The sequence below is a fragment of the Herpailurus yagouaroundi genome, unplaced genomic scaffold, assembly GCF_014898765.1.
Source record: "Herpailurus yagouaroundi ecotype Mexico unplaced genomic scaffold, PumYag 159, whole genome shotgun sequence".
Lineage (NCBI taxonomy): Eukaryota > Metazoa > Chordata > Mammalia > Carnivora > Felidae > Herpailurus > Herpailurus yagouaroundi.
The window spans coordinates 55,007,391-55,030,394 of record NW_024412400.1 but is presented as its reverse complement, the minus strand read 5'-3'; the positions used below and the strand labels follow the sequence as shown (position 1 = coordinate 55,030,394).

Sequence of the window (23,004 nt, the reverse complement as noted above, 5' to 3'; positions counted from 1 at the left end):
GCTGGGAGAAGTCTAATAAGTAGTTCAATGGCAAAAGTAACATGATTGCACATCTGATTGACTCTAAGCCTGTGTGCTCTTTCCACTCATTCTTTAATGTATAAACTCAATTCTTCATTTTATGACCCTCTTTAAAAAATGGCCTCCTGACAACTGGCAGTCTAGTAAAATGCTGATGGCAGCAACTGTGTTATGACCCCAGCCTGATAAAACTAGTGAGTGAGACCAGAAAACAGAGTAGCACTTACAGAGCTGGGCACAATGAATGAAAATACTGTGAGCTGTGTGAGATGTTTACAAGTCGAAGATCTGCTAAATCTCTTTATTGGCCAAAACACCTAGTTCAAATTCAACTGAAAGATGACTTCAAGAAACCTTCTGGCACCTAGAATATTCTACGAACACTGTGCAACCTGAAAATAACCCTACCAGATCAACTTAACCCTTAACAATTTCCTTTCCCAAGTCAAACATACATACTTTGACTAGCATGAATGAGAAAATATGAAGTTGTTCCATATATAAATGTAAATGCCAAGCCTTCAATGGTTGTCCCATGGCAGGCCCTGCCATGATCCCCTGAAACTTGACTTTGTCACTCTGTCCTGTCTCCACAAAGAAGATCCAACAGCACAGAGCACTAACAAGTAACATAATCCTCTGCAAGACTTCATGACAGTGATAGATCTTACTGTCAGAGCATTTCCACTATATCACAGGCTCCCATTCATATCCCTCTGCCTTCCAGAGTCTGTGTTCCCAAATGTGATCTTCCCCAATAGGCAGAACTCCCATTAAAAAAAAAAAAAAGGTGTTCAGCGCCCTAGATTTCACTGCTTCTCTAGAAGGCCAATCTGCCTTCCTCCACTTAGTTTATCATGTTATATATTTACATACAACATATTTGCAAAGAAGTGTGCCACATTTTTACACTGAAAAATTCTTCTACACCTTGTTATTAAAGAAGCATGCCTGGGAGCTCCTGAGTGTCTCAGTCAGTTGAACATCCAACTCTTGATTTCAGCTCAGGTCATGATCCCAGGGTCATGGGATCCAGCCCCACGCCAGGCTCCACACTAAGTGTGGAGCCTGCTTGGAACTCTTTCTCCCTCTCCCTCTGACTATCTGTACTGTTCATGGTCTCTGTCTCTCTGAAGAAGGAGAAGGAGAAGGAGGAGGAGGAGGAGGAGGAGGAAGAGGAGGGGGGAGGAGGAGGGGGAGGAGGAGGGGGAGGAGGAGAAGGAGGAGGAGGAGGAGGAGAAGAATGTCTAATTTCTAAGGTGTTATAGGAGAAGGAGAATATAGTAAAACTTTAAATACTAAAAATGACACTCTAAAGTCTCACAAATAGTTAAGTGTCAAATATATAAACATGTCATTAATTAGCATTAGACTCCATCAAAACAGGTTACTAACTGTTTATGTAACTATGAAATGTATCAAAGCTCTACCTCACAAAGCACCAAACCCAATTCGTACATAGACAAATTCTACCAAATTTTGAAAGGAATGGATAATTCTAAATATATTTAAATGTGTGGGAGTAGGTAGAAAGATTCAAAATTCTTTGTATACTGCTAGAAAAATACTGATACAAACACCTTTTAAAAAAGATAAAAACCCATAGAGCCATCTCATTTATGATTCATAATGATAGTCATGTAAATATCAATATAGAAATCCTGATGAAAATATCAATAAACAAATCCATCAATCCTTTAAAAGAATAATACATGGATGATCATGTGAGTCTCTTACTAGTAAGACAAAGATGGTTCAATATTAGGAGATTACCAGATCTCATTAGCAGGTCAAAGGAGAAAAAAAATGATAACATTTATAAATTTTGAAATATGTTTGATAAAATTACCACAAATTCCTAATTTTAAAAATTCTTAATAGGGGCCACCTGGGTGGCTCAGTCTGTTAAGTGTCCAGCTCTTGATTTCGGCTCAGGTCATGATCTCACAGTTAGTGGGATCAAGCCCCGCATTGGGGCTGTCAGCTGTCAGTGCAGAGCCTGTTTGGGATTCTCTCTCTCTGTCCCTCCCCCCACCCTCTCTCAAAATAAATGAACATTTTTTAAAAAGAATATATTTTTCATCTTACTTATAAATCACTAATTTTTCTTTTAAATAAATGCTTTTCTTTTTAAATAAATAACCATTTACTATTTCTTTCACAAAGCTTAAAATTACATAGAACATTCACAATGTTCCAGGAAGTGAACTTTTAAAGTTCTTTCCTATAAAGAGCCCAAAGTCCATCAACTGATGAATGAACTAAGAAGATGTAGTGTATACATACATACACACACACACACACACACACACACACACACACACACACACACTGGAATACTACTTGGTGATGAAAAAGAACGAAATCTTGCCATTTGCAACAACATGAATGGAACTGGAGGGTATTATGCTAAGCAAAATAAGTCAGAGAAAGACAGATACCATATGATTTCACTCATGTGGAATTTGATGAACATAGGGAAAGGGAAGGAAAAATTACATAAAAACAGAGGGTCGATGGGGGTAGGAGGGTGGGCTAAGTGGGTGATGGGAATTAAGAAGGGCCCTTTTCTGGATGAGCACGGCTGTCACATGTAAGAGATGAATCACTGGGTTCTACTCCTGAAGCCAAAACTATGCTGTATGTTAACTAACTTGAGAATTAAAAAAATTTTAAAGTAATAAAGCTCTTTTCTATAAAAATACAGATACTAAGACCCTTAAACTTAACCACTGGTTTTAAATACATAGCACGCTGGTTAACAAAAAGTAAGCAAATACTTTATAAATGCTTGTTGGATGAGATAAAAAATGAATTGGGTAAAACAAAACATACTCCCCAATACTAGTCTTCAAATATGAGAAATCACTTCCTTGTGTCAAAGGCTTACAAAGTGTTTAGTCACCCTCAGAACCACCACAGAGCCAGATATACTGGTTAGAGTGGTTTCTTGATAATACTCTTTCCCAAACAATCCCTACTTCTGTCTTCCTGATCCTAGCTTGTTGATCAAGATACCTGTTCCTCAATCTCCCAATTATTCCTCTGGTAAGGTTTATCTGAGACAAGTAGAAGAACTACTCTCCTTTCAACTAACCTAACTGACCACTGATCTATCCAAAATTCAGTACTTATCCAAAATTCGGTGCTTACTACATAGTAGGAGATATTAAGGATTTGCTGAAATAAATTAATGCTTGACAGGAAATGAATTTTTACCTTTGGATGAGAAAGCATGCAGGGAAAAAAACAAAAACAATCTTTTTAAGTACTATTTAATAAGTATAAAGCCAACCTTTTGTGGACTGTTGAACACACCAGGTAAACTTCAGAGCCTACAAATTCTTCTCTGTTTTATGAAGAAAATGGAGTATGTGTAACCTGACCTCATTTTACACTGCGTAGCATTTTTTTCTCCGTTTTCTCTTTCAACAGTAAGTGCTATATAATATCCATTAAAGCTCCAGCATTTTCTGCAAGATACTCTTATTGCTGATTAACTATTCATATAGTAGAAAATGGTTTGCTTGGCTCTTTACAACTTTTTCCATTCCATTATCAATATCAAGTCACAGTCCAACAGCCACATAACTCCAGTATATGATACTGTGTATATGAATGAAACAGTGTGGCAGATGACAACAGTATTAAACCATTTTAAAAATACAGTGCAGATACAGATATATATATATATACATATATATATTTTAGGATATATATATATATATACATATATATATATGTATATATATATATATATATATCCTAAAATTAATTTGCTACAAGTTACCCTAATAGAATGAAAACATTACTGCACATTCAAAGATATTAAAGATGTTAGATCCATTATTAGGTAGTTGTTTAGGCAATAGCTGAAACCAACTTGTTTATTTTGAGTAGTAGTTTACATCCATTCTGCAGCCTTCCTAGATACTTGTGACCTAAAACAAATTTAGGATTCTCTTCCAAATTCCTCTTCAGTACGTCAAAAAGCTTACTGCTAGAGACACCTCTTCTATCTCTAACGCATTTCTTCAGTCCAATAACTGATTCCCAAGAATGCAGTTCTAATCAACCATCCCTACATAATTACAAAGAGTCTTTGGGAAACTCCAGAAGAAAATGCAAAATACCAGGATTTAAGAGTGAAAAAAAAGAGGCATTTAATGGACGGGGGGTGGGGGGGGGGCTTTTTTTTGGTGAATCCAGTTAACCACAGACTTTTGATGCCTCCTATTTAATGTCTATACATAGTACATGATAAATGCCATTCTATTCCTGAGAATAACTGAAAAGTACACATGTTCAACTGTATCACCATGATGAAATATTTGTGCCTGTTAAGATTCACATGAGATAGAAGTCATTTGGTCCAAAAGTCTTTGGATAAAAGCTGCTCTGAGGGAGGAGGACTTTTTAAGAGTTTTGGACTCACGGCCTTCTTTGATGACAAACAGACCCAGCTTTGTAAGCATGTACATTTCCACAGTTGCTCAGAAGCTCCACTAGACCAGGAAAAGACAACAGTAATTTTTTGTATGCCTTTTCTTCATCATCATCATCATCATCACCATCATCATTATTTTTTTTAATTCCAGTATAGTTAACATACAAAGTTATATTAATTTCAGGTGTACAATATAGTGATTCAACAATTCCAAACACCACCCGATTCTCATCACAAGTGCCCTCCTTAATCCACATCACCTATTTCACCCGTCCTCCCCATGACCGTCCCCTCTGGTAACCATCAGATTGTTCTCTATAATTAGGAATTTGTTTCTTGGTTTGTCTTTCTCTCTTTTTGTTCCCCTTTGCTATAAGTTACCCTAATAGAATTAGGTTTGTTCTTAAACTCCACAAACGAGTAAATTCATATGGTATTTGTCTTTCTCTGACTTATTTGCTTCACATTATACTCTCTAGCTCCATCCATGTCATTGCAAATGAAAAGATTTCATTCTTTTTATGACTAATATTCCTTTGTATATATAATACCATATCTTCTTTATCCATTCATCAGTCAATGGACATGTGGACTCTTCCCATGATTCGGCTATTATAGACAACGCTGCTATAAACATCAGGGTGTATATATCCCTGTGAATTGTATCCTTTGGGTAAATACCTAGTATTGCAATTGTTGGATCATACAGTAGTTCTATTTTTAACTTTTTGAGGAACCTCCATACTATTTTCTGGAGTGGCTGCACCAGTTTGCATTCCCTCCAACAGTACAAGAGGGTTCCCCTTTCCCCACATCCTTGCCAACACCTGGTGTTTGTGTTGTTGATTTTAGCCATTCTGACAGGTATGAGGTGATACCTTATTGTAGTTTTGATTTGCATTTCCCTGATGAACAGTGATGTTGAGTATATTTTCATGTGTCTGTTGGCCATCTGTAGGTCTTCTTTGGAAAAATGTCTATACATGCTTTCTGCCCATTCTTTAATTGGATTATTCATTTTTTGGGTGTTTTTGTAAGTGACTATAAGTAAACATACTGTCATTTTATGTCCTAAAACAATTTCAATCAACATGGGGTTGGTGGTAGTGCTGAAAATGCACCCCCAATTCAACTTTACAATGGATGTTAGATGGGGCACACCCCTATGTAAAAGGTCACACAACTGTCATGACATCCTATAGAGGAAAGACTTCTATGAAATAAAGATAACAATGACACTTATTTGGCAAAACTAAGTAAATAGGATGGAGAGAATGACTGCTAATGGGCAGGGGTTTCTTCTTGGGGGAGAAGAAAATGTTCTGGAATGAGATAGTGATGATAAATATCCATACTAAAATCCACTGACCTGGATGCTTTAAAGGGGTAGATTTTAGGGTATGTGAATTAGATCTCAATGTTTTTAAATTAACAAATAAATATTAAGAAATAAAGCAATGGCCAAAATGACTAATAATATTCTGAAATGCATACACAATATTTTAGCAGAGCTATTAGCTGGGCCCACAAAGTTAAACAAGTCATGCAAAGCAAGGCTAATGCCCTGGTGATTCCAGAGTGAATGTTTCAGTACTGTGAAGAGCCTCAAACTCAACCCCCACAGTTTTATTCTTCCTCTGAGAAGCTGCCTTCTGAAAAATTCTCCATGGTTTTCTAACTATGCCCAGACAAAAGCACAGGAAACTAACTGAGGTCCATTACTTCCAAAAGTAGCCAGTCCTTCAGCCTTATCACCTTGTTCGATGGCAGAAGATGAGAGCCCCCAAAGTGCACCCAGCATTGTGTAGTCTTCCTCCACCATAGGATTTCTTTCATGTGCCTTGAGCTCTTTTCAATGTGGAATGCTTTTAGAGAAGACATCTAAGAGGTCTGTGCAGCTGAGTCAATTTCCTTTTCTTTTTGTACAATGGACAACTTTTGGGTTTTAATGGACTTCTATAATATGGACAAATAAAAGCAAAAAACACATCACCTATTTGCAGAGGATGATCTACGAGATCACTCAGCCTATTCATGTCCAAAGGTAACAGTCTACAGGACTAAAACCCTTTCCAGGAGAAGTGCTTTTTAAAGCGTAAGAAAATAAAAGGGTGTAATAAGGCCAGCTATAACTGTCAGCCATAGCTATTAAGAGTTTACATAAAGCCATGCATGAGTAGCTTTGAATGTCACTAAAGAGAAAAACAATTTTTTTCCTGAAAACTGAAGGATAATGGCAAGAAGGGACCATGAGTGGGACTTCTAGGACACTAGTGAGTATGTTCCTTGAGTGTTGAAGGCATGAGTGTGTTTAGTTTGTGAAAATTCATCAAGCTGTAAAATTATGACATGCACTCCTTTGAATGTGTGTATGCCCTAAGAAGTAAAAAATTAAAAGGGGGAAGTAGAATTGCTGAATAACTATTAAAGACTTCATTAGCGTCTTAACTAAACTAAAACATAAAGTTTAAGAGTAAGGACAGGGATGATGATGATGATGATGATGATGATGATGATGACAGCTAACTCTTAATAAAGCACAATGCCAGGCTAACCCCTTTACATACACTTTATCTTACCATGAGATAATATATTCTCATATTCTGAGAAAAGGCTGGCCCATGTGTGCGCTATAAATATATCTACAACCCAATATCTAACAGGGACAGGTATAACTGGATATTTGATTCCACTGTAAATTACCTTTGAGTGAGTCTAAATCCCCTATACCATCAAGAAGGATGGGACCTCTTCACCTGACACACACCCACACCCCAAGGATAAGCAGGGAGTTCAAAAACAAGCAAACTTTTCCTGCTATTTCTCTACTTCCTCTCCGCCCAGGGGGCTTTCATGAAACCCGTACTAGAGAAAGAACTATTTCCAACCCAAACATCCCTCACCACTCCATGCACTCAGGCGGCTGTTCTAGTTGCCTCTTACAATTCCACAGAAGACTGGCTAGGCCTGCAATTCTTTAAGCACATTTTGAACATAGATCCAAAGGAGTCTTGGCCAGGAACAAGTAAGAAGCAAAAGAATGAGCAGTTTCCTTTTTGTATCCTGAAGACTTAAGACCAAATCCCTACTAATTTAACTTCAGGGGCTAATGATTTTATTATAATGGCATTATATTTTAATAAACTGTCAGCTACTAAAATTTAAATTTTGAAAAACCAGTTATCAAGCACCTTCTTTTTCTAGACACTACAGTGTTCTTTACATCCTTTATCTCAAATTAATCTCCAAAATAGCTGACATTTCCTGTGCCTACTATTTGTCCAGCAGCACTTTTTAAGTGTTTTACATTTATTAATTCATTTAATGTCCAAACAGCCCTATGAGGTAAATACTGATACAATTATTCTCATTTTTCAAATGAAGAAATGGAGGTCTAGAACAGGTTGAGAAACTTACCAAAGGGCACAGAACTAGAAGTAGCTTAGTGAAGATCTGAAGCCAGGCAATTAGGTGTGAGAGTCCACAGCCTTACCCACTGTACTCTACTGCCCTTCACCACTCAGTGAAGCAGATATTACCCCCTGGCAGAGAAGTACTCTGTACTGAGTTCAGAGTACACAAGTAAATTATATACTTGCCCAAGGTCAGACAGCTAGTATAGAATGGGCCTGGATTCAAATCCAGGTCTATAGGATATCAAAGCCCATGCTACTTTCATTCTCCTCCTGGCTTACTGGACTTAGTGATAAAACAGAACTGACACCTCGCTTCTCTGCAGGGAACAGAGGATTGAAAGGAAGCGTTCTAAAGCACATTCTCCCAACACCTCTGCTGGCTTCCTCTAAGCTTCAGGATCTTTCGTATAATACTGTTTGCTTTTTTCAAAGTTTACATGGTTTTGGGTTTTTTTTTGTTTGTTTGTTTGGGGTTTTTTTTTGTTTTGTTTTGTTTTACAGCAGAAAGTGGCAAAAAAAAAAAAAGAATGCAGTAACAAGAATACGTTAGCTATAAGAAACTGCAATACAAAATAAAACCAGGGAAAGCATTTTTCGCCAGTTTACTGCAGAAAATTCATAGTAAGCAGAGAGCAACTAAGCCCTCTTATTATGGGTTATGCACCAAAAAAGAGAAGAAAATATTTTTTCATACCTTATTATCTTACCAGGCAGAGCCTTCACTGTGTTATTCAAGTGTTTTGGATGTGTTTGAGAGAATTTCCAGGCCCAAAGCCCTTAAAGTCCTCAAGATAGGTTTTCTGCAAAGTCTGCTTCCCCAGGATAGGGCATGGTTTCTCTGCCTTGGCACTACAGACATTTGGACTGGATAATTCTTTGCTGTATGGGGCTGTCCTGTGCACTGTAGGATGTTTAGCAGTAGCTTTGGTTTCTACACACTAGACACCAGTATTACAACTTCTCCCATGCCAGCTGCAGTTGTGACAATCAGTTTGTCTCCAAACATTACAAAAAGTCCTCTAGGAGAGAAAAATCATCCCATGTTGAGAATCATTGGGACAGGTCTCCAATTCTAATAACTCAAATTATTCTTACTTTTGGCCCCCTCTCACTTTTGTTCTTATTTGTATGATTCTCATCTGTACTGGTTGCTTTATAAACATCTTTATTTGTTTTACATATTCAAACAGGGACCATGTTTATACTTTTACATCTCCCACAGCTGCAACTAATTCATTCTGTTTAGAGGGCTCAACAAAGTGTCAAGAAATCCAGGTGTTCCTGAAAAAAAAAAAAAAAAAAACCACAATAACTCTGAACAAAGGGTATATGGGAGTTTCTCGTACTAGTTTTGCAACTTTTCTGTAAGTCTGAAATTATATCAATATAAAAGTTATGAAAATATTTTTAGAAATGCAAGAAAATTATTTGCAAATCCTAACATCTGATAAGGGGTTAATATCTAGAATATGAAGAACTGCCAAACCTCAACAACAGCAACAGAAACAAAAAACCTGGCTAAAAAAAATGGGCAAAAGACTTGAATAGACATCTCCATGAAGATGATACACAAATGGCCAACAAGTACATGAAAATATACTCAACTTCCTTAATCATTACAGAAATTCAAATCAAAATCAGAAGATGTCACTTCACACCGATTAGGATGGCTACTATTTAAAAAACAGAAAATAATAAGTTTTGGCAAGTATGTAGAGAAAAAGGAACGCTTATGCACTGTTGCTGAGTGTAAAATAGGGCAACCACTAAGGAAAATAGCATGGTACTTCCTCAAAAAGTTAAAAATAGAACTATCATATGATCCAGCCATCTCACTTCTAGGTATGTATCCCAAAGAACTGAAAGCAAGATCACAAAGAGGTCTTTACACACCTGTGTTCATAGCAGCAGTATTCATGATAGCCAAGAGATGGAGGCAACCCAAACATCCACTGACAGATAACTGGATAAACAAAATGTGGTACATAACACACAACAGAATATTACTCAGCCTTAAAAGGGTAGGAAATCTGGGACATCTGGGTGGCTCAGTCAGTTGGGCATCCAACTTCGGCCAACTTAGGTCATGATCTCACAGTCGGTGGGTTCCAGACCTGCGTCAGGCTCTGTGCTGATGGCTCAGAGCCTGGAGCCTGTTTCGGATTCTGTGTCTCCCTCTCTCTCTGTCGCTCCCATGCTTGCACTCTGTCTCTCTCTCTCATAAATAAATAAACATTGGGGCGCCTGGGTGGCTCAGTCGGTTGAGTGTCTGACTTCAGCTCAGGCCATGATCTCGCGGTTCGTGAGTTCAAGCCCCACATCAGGCTCTGTGCTGACAGCATGGAGCCTGGGGCCTGCTTCGGATTCTGTGTCTCCCTCTCTCTCTGCCCTTACCCCCATTCATGGTCTGCCCCTCTCTCTCAAAAATAAATAAACATTTAAAAAAATTTTAATAAAAATAATTTTTTTTTAAAAAAGGGAAGGAAATCTTATTGCATTCTACAACATGGATGAATCTTGAGAACATTTTTCTAGGTGAAATAAGCTAGTCACAAAAGACAAATAAATACTCAATGATTAATTTAAGAAATATTTATGGGGTACCCACTCTGGATAAAACACTGAGGTAATATAGTATATCTGAAAATAGGCATACAAGAACTGAAGAGTCAAGATAGGCATAATGCTAGCCTAAACATTCATAGCCATAACTTTTACCCAATTTCAAGAAAGTAAAAATGTTTTTCCACTCAGATTCAATACTGCCAGTGGGGAATTTAATCTAATGCTTGAGGAAATGTGTTTTCGTCCTGAGACCTCAACTGTCTCTGAAATGATGATTAGTGATAACTGCATGAGTGGGGGGGGGGGAGGGGGAACCCACAAAGCAGCTTCTGTTTCCCAAGGTTGGAGGAGCTGAGCCAGAGGTAGCTAATGGTGTTACCTGTTAAGAACGGAGTTACTATGGCTTTCAATATGATCCATAAAGCTCCCCAAAGTAGAAAATGTCCATTTTGTACATGAGAACTCTATAAACTCCACATGTTGTATATTTTCTAAATATGCCATTTAACTCAATAATTAGTATAATAGAGGAAACAAATATATTTTGATGACATTACAAAAAATAAAATAAGGTTGATGATTTCCTTTCGTTTCTAAAGTATTCACATACTATCAGTAAACTGTTTTCTGTTCATAAAACTTATTGATGCTGCTCTTCATTGAGTACAAACCAAGAATATTTGAGTTCTAAATCTTAAGTCTATGAATCACTGTTTCCACCCCCAGGCAGCTGAAATTGTTCATTTATATCTCCCCACTCTTTGATACTCACTAAATACTATGTACAATATTATTCTGCATGATGCTTTTGGGAGGGAAGCTATAGATGGAACTTTTTTTCAAGTGAGCTCTAGGAAGTGTTCTTTGGTACTTGCATTTGAAAACTGAGGCATGACTAAAATCCTATAATCCATAACACCACTAACCAAATAAATGAACTACCTTCTGAAGGTCACACTGAGTTAAATCTGAAAATGTTGCCTACTTGCCTTGAGAGCAGCCTACTTTCCCAAAATTCCTGCCTTACAATCAGAAATAGAGTTGCCTGTCAAACAGATGAAAACCACTTGCCTAGGCTACCCTGCAGAATTCTACATACTTAATTTGTGTTTCCCTTGGTCTTTATTCAAAGGGCTTCTGGACAGACTCTATACCTCAGAAGCCATGAAAGTTGATAAAAGAAACAAAGAGAGTAAATGCAAGTGAGTGGTATAAATAAATTACTTTATCTCCTCAACTTGATTCCATTCCCATGTACTTGAAATGTTTATTACAGATCATCTAAAGTGTTAGATACCTCAGAGATGACCCCCATAGGAATGCCTTGCCAAACCAGCCCCACAAAAGGCAGTGTGCTACAGAGAAGAAGAGGGCTTTGGAAGCAGGCAGACATGGGAAATATTTTAATCCCAGCTCTGCCACTTAGCAGTTGTGTAACCCTGGGCACACAATAGTCTGAGCTTCAGTTTCCCCAACTGTAAAATGGGATGACAACTGCCTCAAAAAATCATGAGGATTCAGTGACAGAGAATCAATGAAAGCATCTGACATGCTGCATGCACTCAAAAGCCAGAATGAGCAGAGCCCTTTGGTTTCCAACACACATAAGAGATCAAAAATGCAATCATACAACTTGATGTTTTAGGCATCATTCTTCACAGAAATACTGATAGGCATTGTTATTATTAAGATGCAAGCATCTGGGACAGTTCAAGCACACCACAGGAACTCATCAGAGGTATGAAACTCAAGGAAGCTGAACTCTGGTTGGAGAGAAGAAGTACCTTGAAAATGAACAATAACACAAAATGTTCAATTGCCTGTCACAGACGATAAGTTCAAAGGAAGGAATGATTACTTAAAGTTGACACGACCTGGGGCGCCTGGGTGGCGCAGTCGGTTAAGCGTCCGACTTCAACCAGGTCACGATCTCACGGTCCGTGAGTTCGAGCCCCGCGTCGGGCTCTGGGCTGATGGCTCAGAGCCTGGAGCCTGTTTCCGATTCTGTGTCTCCCTCTCTCTCTGCCCCTAGCCCGTTCATGCTCTGTCTCTCTCTGTCCCCAAAATAAATAAACGTTGAAAAAAAAAATTAAAAAAAAAAAAAAAAAAGTTGACACGACCAAGCAAGAATTCATGGAAGAGCTGGAAATTGAGGGGAGCCTTGAAATTAGGACAAGACAACAGGTATGGAAAGAAGAATGAGAAATCTCTCCGAGAATGGAATAGAGTGGACAACGTAGCAGCAGTGGGTATATGTATCCATTGGGTATTCAGGGAATAATAGACCATTTTTGCTGTATCTCAGAGTTTTGTGTACAGGAACCACAGAAAATAAGGTTGAGTAAGATAAAGTAGTCAGGGATACCATTAGGGGAACCAAAACAACAAACAAACAAAGTTCAAAGAAATAAATCATGGTTGGTATAAATCACAGACTTTTTAAAAAAGAAACAAGGTACAACCCAGTGAGTTGAGAAGATTCATCTATCAGAGACATCAGTGAGTAGGGTGGACAGAAGAGGGACTAGAGACTAAGTGATCAGTTCAGAAGCCACCTTCACAATCCCAGCAGGAAGTGATGAAAGGCTGAATTAGCATGGTGGCCATAAGACTATGAAGATGGAAACAGGGATGACAGGTACTATATAAAGTCTCACAGACTTAATGAGGAGGGAAGAAGCAAAGATGATAAAGTAGTTTCAAGAGTGAGAGACTGGGAGAATGACAGCACCATGAGAGGAAGGTACAAATCTGGGGAGGAAATTAATCTAAGGACACAAAAGGCAAATATGGTTTCAGACAGGTTATTTATTGAGGTAACATCCAGAAAGAAAATATTAAGTCAGCCTGGAAAGACATGATCTCAACATGGGAAGGAAAGCCCTACGCTCAGGTTGGATGGCTGACTTCATGGAAGCTGCTGGTGCAAACAAAAAAACCAGCATGGAGCAAAAAATGCAAGTGTTGTCACCAAGGTCAAGAAGATGAGTCTTGACCTGGGTGGCTCAGTCGGTTGAGCATCCAACTTCAGCTCAGGTCATGATCTCACAGTTCGTGAGTTCAGACCCCACGTCAGGCTCTGTGCTGGCAGCTCAGAGCCCGGAGCCTGCTTCAGATTCTGTGTCCCCCTCTCTGTCTGCCCCTCCCCTGCTTGTGCTCTGTCTCTCTCTCTCTCTCTCTCTCTCTCAAAAATAAACATTAAAATTTTTTTTAATTAAAAAAAAAAAAACCATGAGTCTCAAGAAGACAGAGGTGAAGAAAGCAAGAACCTACAGAAAACTCTAAGGGCTGAAAACAGGTCATCATACATGGTTATGAGATCCCTGCAGACCTTAAAAAATAAAAACAAAAAACACACTCAAAATAGGTGTCAGAAGTTAAAAGGAAATGAGTGAGTCAGAAGAAAGCAGAAGAAGGGTCTACAGTCCATGCTTTCAAATGCACTTTTCTAAGAGAAGTCTCATTCAGATTTTTTTTATCTGGAATACAAGAAAATTAAAGATTGATAATACAAACTGTCTTTAGTGGTGACAGGCCCTAACCCTTCTCTTCTGCTCTCCTTGTTTCACTTGATTTATTGGTTACTTTGTGCAACCTCTCAATACCTCTCATTTCTAGGCTGTACTTATGAGCCTCTCTCCTTTCAGTAAGAAAGTATCTCATCACTCCTATACCTCTTGCCTCTCTTTTTCGTTTGCTTACATCATACAGGGAAAGACAAAACTCAGACTTTACTGGAAAACCAAGATTTGACAGCCATTCTTATTCAATATTTTTAAAAGAAGGCCGTCTTCCAAAAAGTACATAAAAAAGATATTCAGCGTCATTAGTCATTAGTAAAATGCAAACTAAAACCACAGTAAGAAACCACTTCACATCTACTAGAATGATTAAAATTAAAAAGACTGGCAAGGATATGGAGCAACTAGAACTCTCATACATCACTGATGGAAATGTAAAATAACACAACCACTTTGGAAAGTGGTTTAGCAGTTTTGGGTGTGTGTGTGTTTTTTTTTTTGTTTGTTTGTTTGTTTGTTTTTTTAAGTTAACACACACCTACCATATTATCCAGCAATTCTACTCCTAGGTTATTTACCCAAGAGACATGAAAGCATATGTCCATACAAAGACTTGTACATGAATGTTCACAGTCAAAACTGAAAGCAACTCAAATGTCCAACAATAAGTGAGCAGATAAACAAGCTTTGGTATATACATACAATACAATATCAAGTGATAAAAATGAATGAACCATTGATAGATGCAACAACATAGATGGATTTCAAAATGATTATGCTGAGTGGGGAAAAAAGCCAGAAAACAAAAAAGGAGTACATGCTCTACATTTCCATTTATGTAAAATTTTACAAAATGCAAACTAAGTCTATAGTGACAGAAAGCAGATTAATGGTTGCCTAGGGATGGAGGAAGGGACTAGAGAAAGACAGAAGGAAGGTATTACCAAAGGGCATAAAGAAACCTTGGACAGTGTTGGCTGTGTTCATTATCTTGATAGTGGTGATGGTTTCACAAATATATACAGAACTGATCAAATTATATGTATATTAAATATATGCAGCTTATTTTATGCCAGTCATACCTCAGTTATTTTTAAAAACAGTTGAAACATCTGGCAAAATCTGAATATGGACTGTGTATCAGATAATAATATCGTAACAATGATCAATTTTTAACATTGAAGAAAGTAGATGTCCTAATCCCCATAACATAAAGTCACCATGAAGGCTGGGGATGAGGGCTTCTCTCTGGTAAAGTGGGTATATCATCTGGGCACATCTACTGTTATCCTATTTTTTACTAGATGTTCTCTTCATCACAGAATTCCCTCTTAAGCAATATTTCCAAAGTACATGCCTGCCTGTATTCTTTCACGTCTAAAACTGTTTGCATTACATAATCCTTTGGGGATAAACTTCCATCTGTATGTGGCTCTAATAGGAAGGTACAGAGAACTTCTCTGGCCACCGTCAGCTTCTCAGTTCTCTACCCATGTAATTTCTTCAGCAACAGCCACTTGGATCTCGTAGGTAGTATTAAAAATACAAGCTTCCTTTCCAAGAATTCTTTGCTGCTCAAAGACTCTCACTCTTAGACAAAACTATGACCAGACATTTATCAAAAACAGTTTAGACCTACAGGCACCTTATCAGGTACACAGGAGGGATGCCAGGAAAATAGGAAAGGTCAGAATCCCCGATTGGTCTCTCTTCTGAAATCACTGGAATATAAAATCCCCCAGGGTCTCAAGCCACAGGCAAGAAAGAAACAGCAAGTGTAAACTTTTTGTATGTATTTATGAGCATAGATTACCGGGCTGAGTGCCCATCTCCATATTCCCATCTGGTGTCAAAGATATGGCTGGCACTTAGATTAAAAATAAAGCTCTCAATATGGCATTATAATTATCTTTCTAAAATTGACTTTAAAAATAATCACGATAAATTAATCTTACTCCTAACTCCAAAAGCCACGTTTATTCTGTTTTGTAGCTTTAAAACTTTAACAAACTAAATTTTTCAAAGTGATCACATATAGAAATATACGAAATGTTCTTTAAAAGAAATAAAAAGTTCCTGTCATCAGCTGAAAATGTCAAAATATTCTTCAATTTCTTATTCTATTATCTTTCAGAAGGTACAGTGAAACAGCACCATTCACAAATTTACACACACCCAAGAAACTCTTTTCTCTTTTTTAATGTTTTTTTTTGACATTTTTAATTTAAATTTTTTTTTAATTTACATCCAAATTAGTTAGCATACAGTGCAACAATGATTTCAGGAGGAGATTCCTTAATGCCCCTTACCCATTTGGCCCATCCTCCCTCCCACAACCCCTCCAGTAACACTCTGTTTGTTCTCCATATTCATGAGTCTCTTATGCTTTGTCCCCCTCCTTGTTTTTATACTATTTTTGTTTCCCTTCCCTTATGTTCATCTCTTTTGTCTCTTAAAGTCCTCATATGTGAAGTCATATGGTATTTATCTTTCTCTGACTAATTTCACTTAGCATAACACCCTCTAGTTCCATCCACGTAGTTGCAAATGACAAGATTTCATTCTTTTTGATTGCTGAGTAATACTCCATTGTATATATACACCACACCTTCTTTATCCATTCACCCATCGATGAACATTTGGGCTCTTTCCATACTTTGGCTATTGTTGATAGTGCTGCTATAAACACTGGGGTGCATGTGTCCCTTTGAAACAGCACACCTGTATCCCTTGGATAAATACCTGGTAGTGCAATTGCTGGGTCGTAGGGTAGTTGTATTTTTAGTTTTTTGAGGAACCTCCATACTGTTTTCCAGAGTGGCTGCACCAGCTGACATTCCCAGAAACTCTTTTCTTATTTAAAACACTATAAGGGTGGCTGGGTGGCTCAGCTGGTTAAGCATCCAACTCCTGATTTTGTCTCAGATCATGATCTCAAGGTTTGTGAGATCAAGCCCCATGTCAGGCTCTGCACTGACAGCATGGAGCCTGCTTGGGACTCTCTCTCTCCCTCTCTCTCTGCCCCTTTCCCACTCATGCTCACTCTCTCTCTCTCAAAATAAATAAATAAATTTTTATAAATAAATAAATAAATAAAAATAAAACACTATAAAACTATATTTCATATGCACACACTTTATTCTGTACTAGACATTATTTACGATATGTGGTTACATATTTATAACTATACATTCCTATATTTTACATGCACACACTTTTTCTGTACTATTAATTACTTTGGATATGTAGTTATACATTTATAATTACATATATCTCTACAGAATAAGAGGTGAAAATCACAAACGCTCTTCTTTATGGGCAATTTGAGGGATCTTACATTAAGATTTTGTCTCTGTACACTAATACAACCTAACCCCACTCAGTATGAAAATCTGTAAGCAGCTGCAGTTTCCTTACAAGACAGATAATAGAAACAGGGCAAGGATTTTCTACACAGGAAATCCCAGATAAAATAAGGACAACCTTCACCAAAACCAGCAGAATTGCAAGGGCAAGATGCCTCCAGACTTCCCACTACTCTAGAACCAGGGAAAGAGATTCCTGTGTGTATCTTGCTAGGTCTTCACAACCTGCACAATCAGTATCTTATACAATAGATATTGTGCTTATCGTTCAGACTAATGCTTTCTGGGACATTCCCATGAGATGGATCTAGTGATGATAATTTTTACCCAAAGAAGAAAAGACACGGCTCTCCCCTGCATGTACTCAATGCACGTTAGTTTTCAGCAACACATCTATACCAAGTTCTAGTCCATCCTCGTGATCATGAATTCTCTTGATTACCATACCTTGAATATCCTTTCTTCTTTGGCTCTTACTTTACCTTTGGATTTCATCTTTCAGTAAAGAAACTTTAGCCCTATTATTCATAAACTGAAGCCATTTCACATTTCCCTGATCTCAAACTTTTTAAATAATCTCAAATATAGGAACATAAGAACACTCACTATCATGAGTATTACAGAACATCGTTCTGTTCTAGTTAATGCAATGAGGCAGGAAACAAACAAAAAAAAGTATAACTATTTAGGAAGGAGGAGACAAAATTATATTATTTGTAGACAATATGATTGCATATCTTTTAAAAGAAAAAAAACAAAGTAGAGAGAATGAATCACCAGAAAAGCTACTAAAACTAAATAGGAAGTTTAGTCAGTCAGCATTTCTATAGACTAGTAATAAACAGTCAGGAAGACATAATGAAAAGATGGCCTCATCGTAATCAATTTATAGCAGCAGCAGCAGGGTGAGCACTTCATCCTCACACTCAGAATTTACTCCAAATGCATTCATTTTGGCCTCCAGAAACATCAGAAGACTTTAACACCCTCCCCTCTCACCGGAGACCAGACCACTGACAGGCTGTCCCCCTGCAAAATGTGTACACAAGTTTCGGCCCTCCCAGGAATCTCTTCTCTCTGGCCTGGAGTAGATCAGAATATTTTTAAACATAATAACAAAACTTATGATTCCTAATAATTAAGAGACAAAAACCCTACTGCATTTGAAGAAATTCATGGTCTAAAACAGGAAGATAGTAAAAGAGAAATGGGTAGCCAACAAAAGAACTGCTGTGATATTTCCACACTCATCAGTAGCCTTACCTGTACTGAACACACAGTCACGTATCACAGCAAAAAGCACCTTGTTGTTCTCCAAACACTCAAGCCCTTCTTTGTTGCCAGTATATACAGAACAGACAGAAAATCTGAATTAAAAAAAACTACCTACTAATAGTTTCCTAAAACTTGTTGGGGCCCTAAAATACCAAATTTATACCTCAGCTCCCAGGTAAAGTCACCTCTAAGCCAATCCAAAAATAAGATGGCTTACCCTTTTATAAAGTCTTCTAAAGCTTTCTTTTTTCCCTTCTGTCAATGTTATATACTTTACAGCAACATTTTCCAATGAGTTTGCTAATGTGCAGACAAGAAATGTTCCAGGCCATGTTCTCTGAACCCCCTCCCCAAGGCTACCCAACAACGATTCCCATTCCCCTTCTTCCTAGCTAACAAAATTTACTCCACCTATAGCCTAAGCCTCTGACAATGGACATAAAAAGACAAAACTAACCAATCTGTAAAAATAAAGGGAAAGGACATTTCCTTTATTGCCAAAACAGCTCCTTACAAAGAGGAGATATTATTGATCATTTGGAAACTATTCTGTCTTTGGTAGAAATTACCTTATGTCTCCTTTCTTTGTGATGAGTGTTTCTCCTATAATTTGATGTACTTATTTAACATGAGGGGAAGAAGATTTTTGATTACCATAATCTTATTGACTTACAAATGGCAACAACTGAATTCTACTATATCTCTGTTAAGGGCAGACTAAGAAATAAGTTTAAACCAAAGGGAATTAGTTCATATAAAATGAATTTCCTGAAAGGACTATAGAAAAAAAAAAAAATTCTCCAGGGACAGTATGGAATCTCCTTGATGAAAGTGTTTAAAAATAGATTATTCATGTAGCTGTGAAGCCTTAGGCACTATATTTGGATTATATGACAATTCAAGATCCCTGCCAGGCCTATCTAAAGAGAAAATGTATCTTCTTTCTAAACAGAATGTAGGAAACCTCTAAGTTTAAATAAAAGGGAAGCTGAAACTTCTTAATCCCAAATTCTGGGTCAGTCATATTTATCATATACCTATGCAAACCAGTTGTTACAGCAAATTCACCTTATTATTCTAGGCAGCAAAAAGGTAAATAGTATGACCAAAAATTCTACTATGTCTCAATTTCTAGAAAATACAAGGGTCAGTAAGAGACTTATTTGGCCAGAAAATGTCCAGTGACTAATTAAACTGAAAGTTAAGTTATTTAATTAAAAAGAAATTTGAAAGCACTTACTAGGTTAGAAAGAAAGGGTATATACTTATCAGAATAAAACAGTTTTTGCCATATGGCAATTCTATAACTAAAAGAATATTTTTTTAAATGTTTTTAGATGAAAAACCTTATTGTCCAAGAGTAGTGCTGAATATAGACTGTTCTATTAAAAATACAATTTGAAATATTTAAGATGTATTGCTACAGGCCATTAAATCCCCACTCACATTTACAATGACTAAAGCCTGGAATATTCATCTTGAAAAGCAAATGCAAATAAGTGTGCACTTCTCAGGGAAGTCATAAGGTTTGATGACATGATGTGAAATGGATAACTGGTCTTTGGTTTAGCAACTAAGACCAATAGATTATCTGTCAGCTGCTCAATACTGGAGCAGAACAAGGAGTGCAATAATGATGGATGGTATGGTAAAGAATGTGAGTCTCAGAAATACAGACTATTGCTATGGTGCCTTTCACTTCTGTACAAATTAGAAAAAGGCACCCTTACCAAGTGATTGTGCCTAGCTTGGGAGCAGACAGTTCTCTTCTACATTAGAAATAGTGTGTCTCTATCTGGTATCATTGTACAATGAACATTTTATGTAATTATTTGCAGTAGCCCAGACTTACCTTCAGGGGCTCTGTGCCCAGTAGCAGACAAGAACTCCCTTGTCTTCTAGGAATGGAGGAAAGTAAGTAAGTCTCATTTTTAACAGACTCAACTACCAGAACCTTCCTTCATTCTAGACAAGCTGGAGGCAGCTAAGGTTCCATTAAATTGGGTCCTATTCTCATTAAACAGAGAAAGGGAAAAAAATATTCTCCAGAAAGACCAAGTGATCAAAATTTTCAGATTTGCTTCTCAGATGTAAATTATTATACCTTCACTTTTTAAGCACAGCTTTTCCTAGCACAGATTTCAAGTTTATTGAAAGTATATCAATGTATCAATATGCACAAGTTTCTCTACACAAATATTTACTTAAAGTGCTTTGTAGAGAGGCCTATAATTATAAAAGAAAGCTACAAATGGTACTATAATGCCATCAACTACTTTTTTAAATGATGGCTTCCTTTGTTTTAAACTTTACCTTTGAAGATTCTTATTAAAAACAGATTATAACTAGCCATCACCAAAGCTTGGGCTTAACTTAACGTTGGCTAAAAGTTAACGTTGGCTAATGTATTAGGTAGCCTTCTAGAATGGAAACACATGACTATCATCTATTCAAACTAAACATACCAACACAATACTGTAAACAAATGAAAAAATAATATTTTGCTATTTAAAATTAAATAACTGTTAATTTAGCAGTTGTCAAATCTGGCTGGCTCAGTCGGTAAAGCATACAACTCTTGATCTCAGGGTTATGAGTTCAAGCCCCATGTCAGATGCAGAGATTACTTAAAAAATAAAATCCTGGGGCGCCTGGGTGGCTCAGTCGGTTATGCGTCCGACTTCAGCTCAGGTCATGATCTCACAGTCTGTGAGTTCAAGCCCCGCGTCGGGTTCTGGGCTGATGGCTCAGAGCCTGGAGCCTGCTTCTGAATCTGTATCTCCCTCTCTCTCTGTCCCTCCCCCGTTCATGCTCTGTCTCTCTCTGTCTCAAAAATAAATAAACATTAAAAAAAAATTTTTTTTTAATAAAATCTTAACAAGAATTAAATTGGGGCACCTAGTGGCTCAGTCGGTTAAGCACCCAACTTCAGCTCAGGTCATGATTTCACTGTTCCTGAGTTCACACCCTTTATCGGGCTCTCTTCTGTCAGTGCAGAGACCGCTTCAGATCTTCTGTCCCCCTCTCTCTCTGCCCCTCCCCATTCCTGCTTTTTTTTTCCCTCTCTCTCTCAAAAATAAATTTTAAAAACTTTTTAATTAAATTAACAATTGTTTACAGATTAGGAAATTATTTTAGTTATAAAAAAAAACACCGCTTCAGTATAAAAAGAAATAATGTTAACACATACACACCACATTTATTCTAAAGTCAAGTCTTTAGTACTTTAAAGTAAAATAAAACCTAAATCATTTTTGCAAATGGCTATGTTGATGCCACCATAACTTCTACGCAAGCCTTTCATGAGCTAACAGGCGGAAGTGTTAGAGATTCTCTGCAGTGGAGAGAGATTCTGCCAGCAAAGAAGGGGAGTGGATGAGAATGGCTGCTTGCGAGTCAGCATCTGCTCTAACTTCTAAGCCCAATTCTTTTTTAACTGCAAGACTTCCTTAGGTAAATAGATCTACCTACTGAGATTTCCAGCATAGAGTTTCCAAGAACAATACCACATGTCACAGGGACACAACTGTCAGAATCAAATGAGAAACTCCAAGTCCTACTGAGCGACCTGAGAAGACCAGGCAATGTCCATCTAACAATGCTATCCACACTTCACTGTCGAAATTATGAGATTTGTGGAATTTAAACCAGAAGCTGAAAGCATAGGGTTTGGAGACAGATAGCTCCAAATCTGAATCCCACTTTCAAATTCTAGTTTTACCACCCATGAGCTACAAGAGACTGTGGGTAAATTACTTAACTTCTCAGTACCTTAATTTCTACATATATAAATGGAGATATATAGTACCTACCTCAAACACTGTTATGATAATTAAAATCAGATAATATATATAAAGTACCTTAAACACTGCCTGGCATATTAAACATATTCAATAAATGTCAGACATTGTTATTATTATTATTATCATTATTATTACCAATAACGGTGGTTTCTTTATTTCTCCTCTGATCCAGAAACTCTACTTCTGGAAATCCACCTACAGTAGATTTCTACAGTAGAAACACCTGCACACACAAACTACAGTAGAAGCACAAAATTATTATAATTATAAAAATATACAAAAATTATTATTATTATTATTATTACAATGTTATTTACAAAGGTGAAAAGTTAGAGGAACCTAAATGTATACCAGGAAGAAAGCTATTGAGTGATTTATCAAACAGCCAGCCATTCAGTATAATATTAATCTATTGCTAAGAAACACATTAGGAATATAATAAAGAATTATGGAGGGGTGCCTGGGTGGCTCAGTTGGTTAAGCATCCGACTTCGGCTCAGGTCATGATCTCATGGGTCATGAGTCTGAGCCTGCATCAGGCTCTGTGCTGACGGCTCAGAGCCTGAAGCCTGCTTGGGATTTTGTATCTCC

The 23,004-nt window shown here is 37.4% G+C and overlaps 1 protein-coding gene and 1 long non-coding RNA gene across 2 annotated transcripts in view; both read right to left on the bottom strand.

The window, feature by feature from the left end:
* Positions 1-23,004, bottom strand: part of PPM1L (protein phosphatase, Mg2+/Mn2+ dependent 1L) — a 295,985-nt gene that overhangs the window by 264,044 nt on the left and 8,937 nt on the right. The window lies entirely within an intron of this gene.
* On the bottom strand, positions 10,692-13,492 carry LOC121033942 (uncharacterized). Its single transcript, XR_005792213.1, has 2 exons — positions 12,570-13,492; positions 10,692-12,323 (listed from the first exon to the last, which is right to left on the bottom strand). It is a non-coding gene; the product is annotated as an uncharacterized LOC121033942 (long non-coding RNA).